The sequence below is a fragment of the Acanthisitta chloris genome, unplaced genomic scaffold, assembly GCF_000695815.1.
Source record: "Acanthisitta chloris isolate BGI_N310 unplaced genomic scaffold, ASM69581v1 scaffold10891, whole genome shotgun sequence".
In the NCBI taxonomy this organism is placed as follows: Eukaryota; Metazoa; Chordata; class Aves; order Passeriformes; family Acanthisittidae; genus Acanthisitta; species Acanthisitta chloris.
Genome location: NW_008654375.1, coordinates 78,076 through 92,610, shown reverse-complemented (window position 1 = coordinate 92,610; position 14,535 = coordinate 78,076).

The window sequence follows — 14,535 nt, the reverse complement described above, 5'->3', positions numbered from 1 at the left end:
GAACATGATGTTATATGGCATGGAATAATCCTTTGGTCAGTTGGGGTCAGATATCCCAGCTGTGTCTGCTCCTACCTCCCCATGTACCCCCAGTCTCCTCACCAGCATGGCAGTATGAAAACCAGAAATGGCCTTGGCTCTGTGTAAGCACTGCTCAGCAATAACAAAAGTATCTCTATATTATCAACTCTGTGTTTAGCACAAATCCAAAATATAGACTCATTCTAGCCTCTGTGAAGAAAATAACTCTATCCCAGCCAAAGCCAGCACAATATTCTATACATTAATTGAACCACCTGAAGAGGAAGAAAAGAGTTGGGTTTTTTGAAGGTAGAGGAAGGAAAAGCTCCTGTTCTAAAGTAATTATACTGTGCAAATCTGAAGTCACTTTCTGATGACCTAAAGTAATTTTGGCATTTCTGATCTAAATGACACAGCTCATCTGGTTGACTGAAACCAATACTACCCCAAACAGAGCTAAAATCTACTATTATTGCTGCTAACTACTAACTGTCCGTTTGAAAAGTACTTAATGCATTTTCCCTGTTTCTTCACACTTAGAATATCCAAAGGGATTTCTTGTTTCCATTAGAAATTTAATTTCCTTCAAATGCTTTTCATGTCTCAAAAAGTATTGCCGGAACTTAAATGTAGTCACTAGATGATTCCAGGTGTCAAAGCTAATATCTGTGAGCCTAACCCAAAGCCACAGACTTCAGGCTGTGTGAGAGGACAGATCTAGATACAAGAACTTTAACCCAAATTAAAAGCTAAAATTCAATCAATACTGTACAGTCTTGCATGTACACCTGTGTTGTCATGCTGAAAAATAAAATATAAACAACAATAAATGTACCAGAGTACAAATATCTCTTTAATCTTCAGTACCCCAACATGCTGCATGCAGTGCACAAAGATAACGAATCCTTGGTCCTTGATGCTGAGTGTTTTAATAGCATGCCTACATTAAAAGTGTGCTATTCACCTCAGAACTTCCAAAAACTCCCAGAAAATTGCCCAAAGGTGACAAACATGTAAATGAGTCCATTTATTTCTTTTCACAGAAAATCTCTGTGAAGCTGTTTCAAAGTGATGTTCTCCTCCACAGGGCCAGTTTGCACAACAAAGTGATCCAAATTACATATTGTGCAACTCCTAAAGTATCCATGTTCCTAAAAGAAAGTTACTTTTGGCCTTTTTGGTTTGTTTGTGGGTACATTCAGGATGCTGAGGGAAAGATTGCTAGGATTAAGTGGACCTGAGAAACAGACTGTTTTGTCTGTGCTATGGTAAAACATTTCCATAGTATTTCTTTCACTAATGAAAGTGGTGGATGACTTTTCATTAAAAATTCAGTGCCCAATCCAAGCCAGGTAAGTTGTGACAGACCAAGTGATGAGTTCTTGGTGGCTTTAAAAGTAGTTCAATTCACTACTGTGAACACAGACTGTGCAATTCCTGCAAGAGAGGCATTGTTAGATCAAAAGCCAATTTAATCACCCACAGGAGAAACCCTTTTAGAGGTGAGTTCCTGGCTGGAGGGAAAGGGGGAAAGGGGATTAGCAGAGACATCTACTCTTCCTTGTTCCTTGCCATAGCTGTTTTGTGGATCAATGGAAAACCTGTTTCCAGTTTTGCCAGTTTGTAATTTTTCAACCTAAGTAAACAGACCGTTAAAAGAAACGTCATTGCATCACAGGAACCCAGGACTCATTCTGTTCTGCTAGCTCTCTCCAATGCCAAGATTAACACCTGTGGTAGGAAAAGTAACATGACCACTATTGCTGCGTGTTGGCATAATCATCACCCCAGAACAGGCTCTCACTTGGTACAGCCAAGTGCTCTTTCTTTTCCATCATCTCCTTTCCCCCAGGAAGGATAGCTTTTTTTGAAGATTCAGAGGTAGATAAAGACCTTCAGCTAGTGCAAACCAGTGTGGCTTCTCTGACTTTACACAAGCTAAGGAGCTGGTGCCAAGAGCAAAGAGTTATTTTATGTAGGGAAGCAGGAGAATATAAATTTAATCCTCACACTGTGTTCCACTGAAGCTGGCATGAGCAGCCACTGCTGAGTGACTGCTGTTTACATGTCCCACTTCCAGCTGGTTTTTTGACCATATGTTATATCTACAGGAGATATGTGTAGGGAGCGGAAACAAAGACACTATGGAAGAATCTGTCTTCATCAACTGGAGAAATGCTTTTAGAAAGTACTTTTTAAACATGAAATCAGAACTGCACAAGTGCTGAGGAATGAGTTTTACAGGCAAATCTGAAGACCAAGGGGGCACCACTAGCAGTGAAGCCAGAGCAGTTCAGCTTGGGGTGGTATAGTGGACCAGGGATGCCCTAACTCTGCCCTGTCAGGACCCCATGTCCTTCCATGGAAATGTCCTCTTTACACTACACTACAGGCAGAAAGGACCAGAAAGTGGGCAGGAGACCTTGAAAGTCCAGGATCTGCTAGTTTGGAGAACAGTCTCACCCTGTGGCTTGCTGTGGGAGCATGCAGCCCCCAAAGCCCACACAAGCATCAGAGCTTGAAGAGTGGCTTTTAGCAACCTCCCCACAGAGCTGCAGATGAGCCTGGAAGAAAAAGTAGTTTCACAGTCTCTGTGGTTGCAAGCAGCCAGCAAAGAGGAAGGTATTCTGCCTCTTTCCAAGGTCAAAGCAGAAAAATCTCAGTGAGACCAACCCTCACAAATCATATCAGTTATTTTCTTTCCTAAGCATTTTGTTACACTTGCTATTAACAAGATAATTAAGATTTCAAAATGTTTCATGGAGAAAGGAAATCTTTCATTTTCAATGTTATTTGTCATCTGGCAACCAGTTACTCTTTATTATGAGCATTGATTTATATTGTGACATCATGAAGCACTCAATGGAAAATACAAAGTACAGTTAATTTTTGATACAAGAGATCCTGCATGCCTTGGTAAGTCCAGATCAGCAGTTCCCATATTTCTTTGGCTCTTATTCCCCTAAATCAGTTTCATAGGGATGCAGAGATAAAGCTTAGAGCAGAAATGGTATTTATGTTGCATTCAAACAGTTGAAGACCACCACTGTGAAGCTTTACTAGAATAAGGACTAAATCCTGCTATCTGATATCCAGCAGAATTTAGGAAGGAACTTAGATGAACTTACTGGCCCAAAGAGCAGCTTAACATTTTTGAGCAGACACATAAAGCACATTTTCACCCCTTCTTCTTGCCCCTGCCCCCATCAATGCAAATGCTTTCAAGTTTTTTCTCACACAGAGCTAATTTGAGATTTTGAGGAGAGCTAGTGAAATGATTCATTGGGCAAAAACTCAAATGTAAATGCCTTAGTTTAGGACAGATTTGCAAATACAGCCAGGGAACAGCATTTGAATTCCCAAATCAGTGCAGGAAAAGAATGAAAGGCAAGGAGAAGAGGCAGTTGCTGTTTTCTGATCTTGTTTTCCACTTGGGGGAAAAAAAGCCCCAATGCTTCCAAATGACACTGAACTCCCACTCGCTATTCAGACAATTAACATAAGAACAGTTCTGACATATGTAGAGAAAACTTGCCAGATTTATCTTCTGTACCTTTCTAGTAACTGGTTCCAGTTATGTAGCATGGTTGAAGTATCTGGAAAATGAAGTCAAAAGTAGCTATCATTCAACAATAATCTTCTCTGTTTAAGATGGTTTGTTACAGAATCTTCCTGCAGCAAGATTCACATGTCATTTAAAATCAACTCAGATAAACGAAAACTCTGATCCAGGACTTGCTTGAAATCCTATAGTCAGGCCCCTTCAGTCTGAAATGCTTTCCCATACTCAGCATCTTTTCCTTCTTCATAGCAGAAACTCCAATATTTCTGTCTACACCTACAATTAACTGAAAAAAATTCAACATGGAAAACTCATCTAGAGGAGAAGCATGTGTTTAAAATACCTAACTTAGATCATTCAAACACCAAATTTATATTCTCTAATATAATTATATAGTCACAGGGGATGAGACTTTTAAGCTACTTTTAGGTATTTACAGATCAAAAGATCTTTTAAAAAACACCATTTGGCATCCAGATGCCTTTTAAAAATGAACTCTGGCATCTACTTGTTAGTGAGAATGCAGGTGATGACTTTGCAAAGTAGGTGGAGTAAGCAGTATCCAAGGGCTTAATTTTCTATTGCACGTAACTGAATTTTTTCAGTTAAATCCATCTGACCCAGAGATTGGCAGTGACAGTCATGCTATCAGTCTCTGATACCTCAGCATTAGACTGTACCTCAGAAGAGCTTAACGCTGAAAAGCTATATATCTCTTATACATCTTGGCATTTCTGAAAATCTGGCTGGGATTGTGTTCCTTGAACCAGCTTCTACGTGCTTGTCTTGAGGCTCTTTTAACCCAGTCTAGGCAGCACTCTAAGTATAGCTCATCTTCAATAAGATATGCTCAGATATTCAGGAATCTGATGGCAAGATGTGGGCCAAAAGAAAATAACTTAACCTGCATTTCTCAGTAATTATCAAGAGGGAAAATGAAATACACTGGAACTCTTCTTCCCTTTTCTTGCTTTTTCCCATGTGACTTTCTTGTGAGCTGACATTCATTCATGCTTCAGGGTATGAATCACCTGGTGATAGACCCGGAAAGAAAGTTTATCTAACAGCTATATGTAAATATCCTCTGTCAGGTTTCTGGGGCTGGGATCTGATGGTCATACTTAAAACAGGTGAAGGGAAATTTCAAATTGTAGCTACTCATCAGGGATGATTTGTGACCAAGGTATGATCTGGCATGGAGGGCAAGAATGCCCAACTGCAGAATGGGTTAAACTGGCTGGAAGCAGAAATGCCAGAGAGAGAACGAATTCACGAAGGGGACTGAGTTTTTCCTTAGTGCTGAGATAAGAAACAGCAGCCTCATTGTCTTGCAGCGGTCCTGGAATACAAGTTCCAAGGGGTCACCTTTGGGCAGCTGAGCTGGTCCAGGCAATGGACCCAACATGGCCTGTCTAAGGCACCTGATGCTAATGCTGGCAGGATTGGCATTGGTGCAAGTAGATTTGTAGACTTCTTGTAGATCCATTTAAGGTGGTAGGACTCTGTCCAATGTGTTGTTCATCAAATCTATGTATTTAAGCACAAACTTGTGATTTACCTTCTTCAAGGGAGAAAATACAGGTTCCCCAGTAGGTGGACACAAGACTTGAAAGTTTAACAGCTCACATCTTGATACTTAGCTGACATTCCTCTGACCCAGCAATGCCATTCTCTGTACCACCTTCCATATGCTGATAAAAAACTAATTGTACTCAATCTTTGCATACCTACCTGTATTGAAACCACACTCAATTCCAAGTATTTTTCAAAAATCTTTCTGGATGAAATATATGAGGAACTCATTAGGTTATGACCATCAATCCATTTGATTTTCCATGTACAAAACACAGCATTGCTCATTTTTCCAGAACAGAACTAGAGCTGAAAGCCCTTAAGCAACTTGTAGAGGACAAGAGAAATCCTGGTCCTGAAAGCTAAGCATATACTTTGTCAGGGAGGCCAGAATGTTACCTATTATTTCAGCCTCCACAGAGCAACCAGTCAATCAGTCTTTCTTTTTGCACTATATTGGGGAGTTTTACCCTTATTTTCAGTACTGTGCCTTTAAAATTCAGGGCAGAAAATGATACCTAAATACAAGAGAGTGAACTGAGAGGAATTTACACTACAATAAAGGCTCTGTACAAACCCATCCCAGGATGAATTAAAGACCACCTAATTACATATCTCCAGTCTGTGGAATAGGCCAGGAACCACAGAGGTATATGTAAAAAAAACTGCACAAACACCATAAAGGGAACTACCCAGGCTCAGTCAGTAGGAAGTACCAGGCAAGCCTGCTAGTGGAATTTAGAATATCTCAATGTGGCCTTTCGTAGTGTTAAGCTAGAAGCTGCCTACTTGGCTTTTAAAGGGAGTAAACAAGGGAGACCTAGACTGATTCACAGATCAGCTTGCTCATGTGAATTTTGTGACACAAACAGACTCTTAGCCTTTGAGAGCTAAGACTAGTGAAGCCTGTTAGCAACAGAGTCACTCTCATCACCTGTCTGTCACATTTGCTCTCTAGATGTGCAGAATAGCTGGTGGGCTAGTGGGTATCTCCCCGGTGTTACTGTTAGTGTGGTGCACATGCTTTTTTGTAGACAAGAAAACCACTGATAAGTTGATGAGTCATTAGAGAGATTTTTAAACAAAAATATACAAATCAAAAATGGATGACTCAAAAGAGATTCAAACAAAATATCTTAAAGCTTTGGAGAAGGCCATCCCCTGAGTGCCTCCTGTACATGAAAGGATAATTTTGGTTGAATCATTTACACAGAAGTAACAGCTTAAGTCTATCACTTGCAACTATCTACTGGTGACTCTGTTGACTCTGTTGCCATGACCATACCTTCATTGCAGAACCAAACCACTGAAGTTAATGTGCTAGCCTGGTTGGAGATAGAGAGCACACTGTGAAATAACACCTGTACTACACAGTGACTGGCTTGCCATGCAGAGAGATTGGATTAGCAGCTGGGGAGCTGAGCTAATAAACTGTAGCTAATATTCCCCTGTGAGCCCACTAATTTGAGTTTAAAATGCCACTTTGCTCATATTAAGGGTCTTGTAAGTAGAAGGGATTGGCAATGGTATCAACACACAGGTTATAGCAGCAAAAAACACTCCGACAGTTATTATGACCATTGAAGCTCTGAGAAAAAAAACCCTACTAACAAAATATATAAGCTTACAAAATGATCTATACTAAAAGGCACAATGTGATACACTTCTCAGAGTGTCATTCAGAATCAATGAAAACAAAGAAAGTGTCTTTACACTCTTGTTAGACTTCTCCAGATGTGCAGCCCACTTGGGAAAGAAAGGGGACTTTGCAACCTCTGGTGGCAAGGTACATCCCCATCTGCACCAGCCCTGCTGTCCCAAACAGTGCAGAACCATGGTGACAGCCACTGCCTCCTTCTTAAATGTCTCAGACATGAGAAGCCTGGAGATGAGAGCCATGAGATTACCCTTCTAGCTTTTTCCTGCCCTAGAAACCCCACACTTACACACAAGCACAGAGACTTTTTCAAAAGCCTCTTTCAACATCTAAGGCCCCATGTATCCAACAAAGCCAATTTTTAATACTGTTCTCTATAACTGGGGCCAGAAATACTTCTGTCTTTCAGGACCAGAACTGGATGCCAGAAGACACCAAGAGCTGCACCTCTGGGATGCATTTACAATTCAAGTTTTGCTTTAAATTAAACCAGCAAAGTCCTATAAGACTATTCAAGTTTACACAGCACAATAACTTGCAGTATACAGAGTCCTGAACTAACGCCAACTGAGTTCACAGCAGAAGCAGAGCAGGGTACCTGTGGAGGCCAGCCCCAGTCCACCACTTGACAGTGCAGTGCTGTACTAGCACACTGGCTTTTAGACCCAATCTAGCAACGAATCATCACTTTGGGCCGGGATCAGGATGCAAAGGATGCAAAGGATGCAAAGGATGCAGAGTCAAGCCCACTGTTAGGGCCACTTTTGGATCACTATACCTGAAATGTTTCTTAAAATTCCTGAGTATACTGGGTTTTCTCCAGATAAGAAATATTGCTACACTTGGTATTGATCTGTTTGTAATTGTGTGTGGCCTCATGAGGGCTAAGTAGACAGGCAGGATCATCTCCTTTGACTTGCTGGCAATACTCTTCTTAAGGCAGACCAGGATTCCATTTGCCTTCTTAGCCACAAGAGCACACTCTTGACTCATGGAAAGCCTGTTGTCCACCAGGACTCTGAGGTCCTTCTCTGCAGAGCGGCTCTCCAGCAGTCAGTGCCCAACCAGTATTGGTTCTTGGGCTTATTCCTCTATAGGTGCAGGACTCCGCATTTGCCCTTGTTGAATTTCAGTTGGTTCTGCTCTGTCCATCTCTCCCTGAGAGCAGTAGCAGAAACAATGTGTGATGAACTGACCACAGCCCCCTCTTCCCATCTCTCTGCATTGCTGTGGGGTCGGAGATAGAGTTGGGAAGGGTTGGGGAATGTGTTTTTAAGGTCTGTTTTATTTTCTCATTATCCTGCTCTGTTCTTGTTAGTAATAAAATTACTTAATTTCCCCAAGTTGAGTCTGTTTTGCCCATGATGGCATTTGATGAGTGATTTCTCCCTGTCTTTATCTCAACTCATGAACCTTTTGTTGTATTTTTTTCTCCTGTGTCTATTTGTGGAGGGCAGTGAGAAAGCAGCTTTGGTGGGTTCCTGGCATCCAGCCAGGGTCAACCCACTACAGATAGGTCTATAGCTTTTTCTAAAGCCACATGACTGTTCAAAAGAAAAAACACCTAATTGGTAATGTGAGACATTATGTAGACACCAGGTTCACATTTGTCACTGCAGACACAGTCTTGGGATATTGTTCATGCTTCCTGGAGTAAAATGTAGGTGCTGCTAACACTCACATGAAACTGTATATTGTTAAATCAATGTAATTTAGAGGCAGCTTCCTCTAAAGGGAATGTAAGATTAGGATTCGCAGACCTCTTCAATTTCCATTCCTCCAGGTCTAATATCTTAAAACTGGCTCTTGGGTTCTCAACAAAGCCAATCCAAATATTTTCAGTGATATTTTTTATTTCCAGAATTGACATCCAGCCAAACCTGGAATGTTTTGTTAATCTAAAAGGTTTCCTACAGCCTATTATAGAAGAACGCTTAATAGCTGAAAGTATTATTTATAAGGTCCCTCACCTTACCAGGAGTTGCACCAGCTGTTGTTGTCCCATATGTCAGGATAATGCCAGGTTCATCTTTTGACTGTTTTCTCTCTCCTGATTCTTCTCTTAGCAATTTGCTGTTTCTAAAAGACTCCGAAATTCCAATTTTCATTCCACCACATGTGGACCAAAACCAAATTTCAAAACCTCAGAAATACTCACCAAAAGAAACTGCTGTTTTCTGGCCAGGAGTAATCAAAAATCTTAACTACGATCACTTTTAGCACAATAACCCAGTAGAAAAGAAGGGGAAATCTCACAACTAGTATAGACATTCTGATGCTTGCAAAACAGTCCCAAATGTATTTTCAAATTCATTCCTTCGTCATAGCTCGGGATGCTGCCTAATGAGTTGACAGTAAGCCAGTGACAGTCTAGCACAGCTAAAGTTTTGTGCTTCCCCTTTTTTTACAGTCAAGTATTCCCTATTGTTTAGAAACCATTCATAATGCTGCTGCTTTGCCTTTGCCATCCAACAAGCCCCTCTTATGCAGTGACTCATTCGGGTTCTGGCACTGTGTAGGATAAAGGAGAAGTGTTAATAGAAAACGCTTGGTGACATAGGAGGAGAAGGGGGAAATGATGCAAAGAAGAGTTCTGGCTCTGCCATGTTTTCCCTCATGTCTCCTGTAGCATGAAGCTTCAGTTATGGAGCACTGAGGCTGCTGAGAAACTCTTCCAGGGATCTATTAATTACTTGACTGTGGTGATTTCCAGATATGCTGGCACCAGACAGGACTCACCTTTCTCATTAGGAAAGGAGAGATTTTGCCCAGGAACTAATGAGACCCATTGGTAGGGATTTAAACTAAATATGATGGGGAGGTGGATTATACAAGGCTTGTTCCTGGCAGACCATGGAAAAGTATGGACAAGTTAGAGGGACAGGGTACTTGTAAGGGCCTTCAGCAGACGATTCTGAGATACACCAGCCACATTGGAGCACACCTGCAGTCTTGCAGAGATTTGCCAGGGAGTGCTGACATAATAAAAGCCAACTGGGATATTTTGGAGAACTATCCTAGTATCAAAAGGATTAAGAGGAAATACCTCACTCAAGCAACTGAAGATTTAACCACTAGACAGGATTATAGGGCATCCCCTAGCACTCCCACGGGGATATTGACATCATCAAACACTTCTATTAGGTGCCTGTACTGCACACAGTATAGGGAACAATCAAGGAGAACTAGAGATCTATGTGCAGTCACAGGCCCTTGATCTCACTGCAATTACAGAGATGTGGTGGGACAGCTCGATGTGGTGGGACAGCTCGCATGGCTGGAATGGTGTCATGAAGGGCTACACACTGTTTAGAAGAGACAGACCAGGAAGGTGCAGTGGTAGAGTTGCCCTCTATGTGGTTCAGCACTTAGAATGCATTTAGCTCTGCCTTGGTGAGGTTGATGAGCAAGTCAAGAGTTTATGGATTAGGATAAAATGGTGGAATAGTAAGGGTGATATTGTTGTGGGTGTGTACTACAGGCCACCAGATGATGAGGAAAAAGTGGATGATGCCTCTTACAGACAGCTAGAAGGAGTCCCCAAGTCACAGGCCCTGGTTCTTGTGGGGGACTTCAACTACCATGACATCTGCTGGAAAAGCCATGTACCAAAGCACGCACAGTCCACGAGGTTTCTGGAAATCATTGATGATAATTTTTAGTGACAGGTAGTGGAGGTTCCCACAAGAAATGTTGTGTTGCTTGACCTTATACCAACCAACAAGGAAGGCCTTGTTGATGATGTGAAGGTTTGGGGCAACCTTAGCTGTAGCTATCATGAGATTATAGAGTTCAGTATCAAACAAAGAGGTAGCAGGACAGCAACTGAAACTACAACTATGGACTTCAGGAAAGCTCACTTTAATCTGTTTAGGATCTTCTTGAACAAATCCTGTAGGAGCAGACCCTGCAGGGAAAAGGGGTCCAAGAGAGTTGGTTGTTATTTAAGGCTCAGTTTCTCCAGGCTCAAGAACAATGCCTGCCAACAAGAAAGAAATACAGCCAATGGGACATGAAACCTCTGTGGTTGAACCAAGAACTTCTGTCATTACTGAAACATAAGCAAGAAATGCACAGGAGATGGAAACAGGGTCAGGCTACTTGGAGCGAATATAGAGAGGTGGCCAGAGCATGTAGATATGAAACAAGAAAGGCCAAGGTCAACCTAGAATTGAATCTAGACAAGTGCATCAAGGACAACAAAAAGGGCTTTATAAAATACATAAATACCAAAAGGAAAACAAAGGATAATGTGGCTCCACTAGTTAAAGGAGAGAGGACCCTGATAACAGAGGATGCAGAGAAGGCAGAGTTATTGAATACCTTCTTTGCATCAGTCTTCACAGATAAGATCAGCCTGCAGGGATCTCTGACCCAAGAGACCAAGGTAAATGAAGGTGGGGATAAAAACTTTCCCTTGATCAGAGATGATTGGTCAGAGAACACCTAATTAAACTGGACATCCACAAGTCCATGGGCCCCAGTGGAATGCATCCATGAGTGCAGAGAGAGCTGGAGGACATCATAGCCAGACTGTTCACAATCATCTCTGAAAAGTCATGGAGATCAGGAGGGTGCCTGAAGACTGGAAGATGGCAGATGTCACACCAATCTTCAAAAAGGACAAGAAGGAAGATCCAGAGAACTACCAGACAGTCAGCCTCATCTCAGTCCCTGGTAAGGTAATGGAATGCCTCATTCTGGAGGCCACCTCTGCCCACATGGAAGACAAGAAGGTGATCAGGACTAGAGACCATGGGTTCACTAAGGCTATGTCATGTTTGATCAACCTGATTGCCTTCTATGATGAATGAACTGCCTGGATGGATGAAAGGAGAGCAGTGGACATTGTCAACCTTGACTTCAGCAAGGCTTTTGACACTGTCCTACAGCATCCTCATTGAAAAACTGAGGTTAAACCACGACAGAAGTGCAGGCTGGTTGACTGGACAGTAAAATGGATTGAGAACTGAGTCAACAGTGTGCTCTTGCAGCCAAGAAGGCCAATCCTGGTCTGCATTAAGAAGAGTATTGCCAGCAGGTCAAGCTCCTGTACTCAGCCTTCATGAGGCCATACCTGGAATATTGTGTTCAGTTCTGGGCTCCTCAGAACAAGAAGGACATGGAGCTCCTGGAGTGCATCCAGCAGAGAGCAATGAGGGACTGGAGCACCTCACTTACGACAAAAGACTGAGGGAGTTGGGCCTGTTCTGTCTTGAGACAACTGAGAGGGGACTTCATTAATGTATTCAAGTACATGAATGGGAAGTGCCAAGATGATGGAACCAGAATTTTCTCAACTGTGGAAACCAATAAAACAAGAGGTAATGGGCTACACTGATGCACAGGAAGTTCCACCTGAATACGAGGAAGAACTTCTTTACTGTGCGAGTCACTGTACACTGGAACAGATTACCCAGAGAGGTCATGGATTCTCCCTCACTAGAGGTATTTAAGAACCATCTGGATGCAATCCTGAGCTCTAGGATGGCCCTGCTTGAGTAGGGAGGTTGGACTAGATGAGCAATTGTGGTCCTTTCCAACATAACTGCTTCTGTGATTCTGTAATGGACTAATACAACCCTGACATCGCCACTCTAAAATTGATGTAAGAAGAGAGTCAGGTTCTGTATTTTTTATTGGGTCTTAAAACTAAAACAGTTAAAGTAGTTTGAAAAGAGACAGAGAGGGGAAGAGTCGGTTCCTTCCTGAAAGGAAACTAAGTTCAGTTTATTTGTAACATATTTCTTGACTATACGTCACTGTGAACTCCTATGAAAAGCACACTTTTCTGTACTATTGTAGTTTTTCTCATTTCTACTCTACAGTCTCTTGGGACACTCACTAAAAGCATGCCAAAGGGGTGGTGGAAGGGTGGGGATTAAATGTTTTAAATCTATTAAATAAAATAACACTTTTGAAACACAGAAAAACATATGAAAATGTGTTTCCCCTCATGTGGGAATTCAGCTGTTCCCAGGAACAGCCTGGATGTCAGGAGACCAGAGCAACATATGAGGAATGTATTAAACAAATCATGGAGGGAGGGCTGAATAGCTCGGGGAGCTGGAAAAATATTACATAACTTTTCATCTTGAGTCCACCCTGGACCAACAGCGCAAATGAAAATCATTAGACTCTGAAGACAGTTTGGTGGTCCATGTGGAATCACTTGGTGGTTTCTCTGGAGTTACTAATAGACAGCTTTGTACATCACAGAAACTTCCATATATTTATCACTCTTTTCAGCAGTCTTAGTGGAAGCCAAGAATAAGGGTTTAAGAGAGGAAAACATTTAAGCATATGCTTAAAATTAAGCACCTGCTCAAGTACTTTTCTGGAGGAAAGCCTTAAAATCTGCACTGATAATACATGTGTTAAAAATATAAAGAGCAGAAAGGAAAGCTGGGTTGTTCATGTGGTACCCGTTCTGAGAAAGATTTTATTTTCATTAAATAGCTTTCAGCAACATTTGCATTGTATTTTTAAAAAGGACAAAAGAAAAGGACTCAAGGTTGTATTCCAAAGTCTATCTGTAATGGACTGTCACAAAGGAGCAAATGTATCTGAGAACTCTGATGTGCTTGTATTTCAACGGAGATTTAATTAACAGATCCCATCATATCTTCCATTTCTCTGCAGTGGGCAATGTTAGAAATACTGAAGCAACTTCCAGGTAAGTCAGTAGAAGTACACACAAAGTGCAATACCAAAGATCCCACTGGGGTCCTACCAACCCATACAGTTGTGTTAGCACAGTGCAGGCACATCTTCATTGCTTCTGGTTTTGAAGCCAGCTGAAATGGCCTAGATTAGTTCTGCATATGGAACTGATAACATTCCTTTTCTCACAGTGCAAGCATTGAAGCTACTTAGAGGGTGACTGTGCGTGGCCTCACCATAAGTAGCAGAAACAGAATGCTCATCTGTCTCATTTTACAGACACACCTTTTTGCATTTGTTTATCACGTAACTGTAAGGAAGGTGAGTGCACTGATCCAGCTTCAGGAGGGGAACGCCAAGCAATGTTGGTCATACTTTCTTCCAGTTCAGAAATTACACTAACAGCAAGCTGAAAAAACCCCAAACTGACAACAAATCAAACTGAAAAGTACTGTCCTTCTTATCTCACCCAAAGACTGCATTTAATTGTACTCCTGAAATAATACTGAAGGAAAAGAATTAATTGGCTCATGATTACTTTTTGACTGCACTGAAGCTGCACTAGGAGTATTGAAAACTGTAAAAGGTGTTCTGTAGTAAAATGGTTTTAATTTTGCAATTAGATGCAAAATTCTTACTAGTAATGTTAATTGTGGGAAACCATTACCTCAACTCCCTTCTTTCTACACAGTAATTAGAAACTGAGGAGATATATTTGCTTCCACCTGACTACCAAGTTCATACACTACATTAAACAGCTAAATACACTTGTGATAAGACAACCTTTGATCATCTTTCCTTACTTTCCCTGACAAAAGATTTAAGAATCACAGGAGCTACCACATTTTATCATCCTGAAATGCATGGAAATATTGAAGCATGTTTTCGCCTGTGCCAGCTTCTAGAAATTACAATGAGAGAAAAATAGCTGCTACAATTTGTAAATTATTTAAGAATTGTAAAAATTGATAAGATAAAACAAGAGAACATGTTTATGTTTCTTTAATAATGTTCTCTTTTCCATCCCAGCACAACCACTTCAGCCCAATGCCCTTCAACA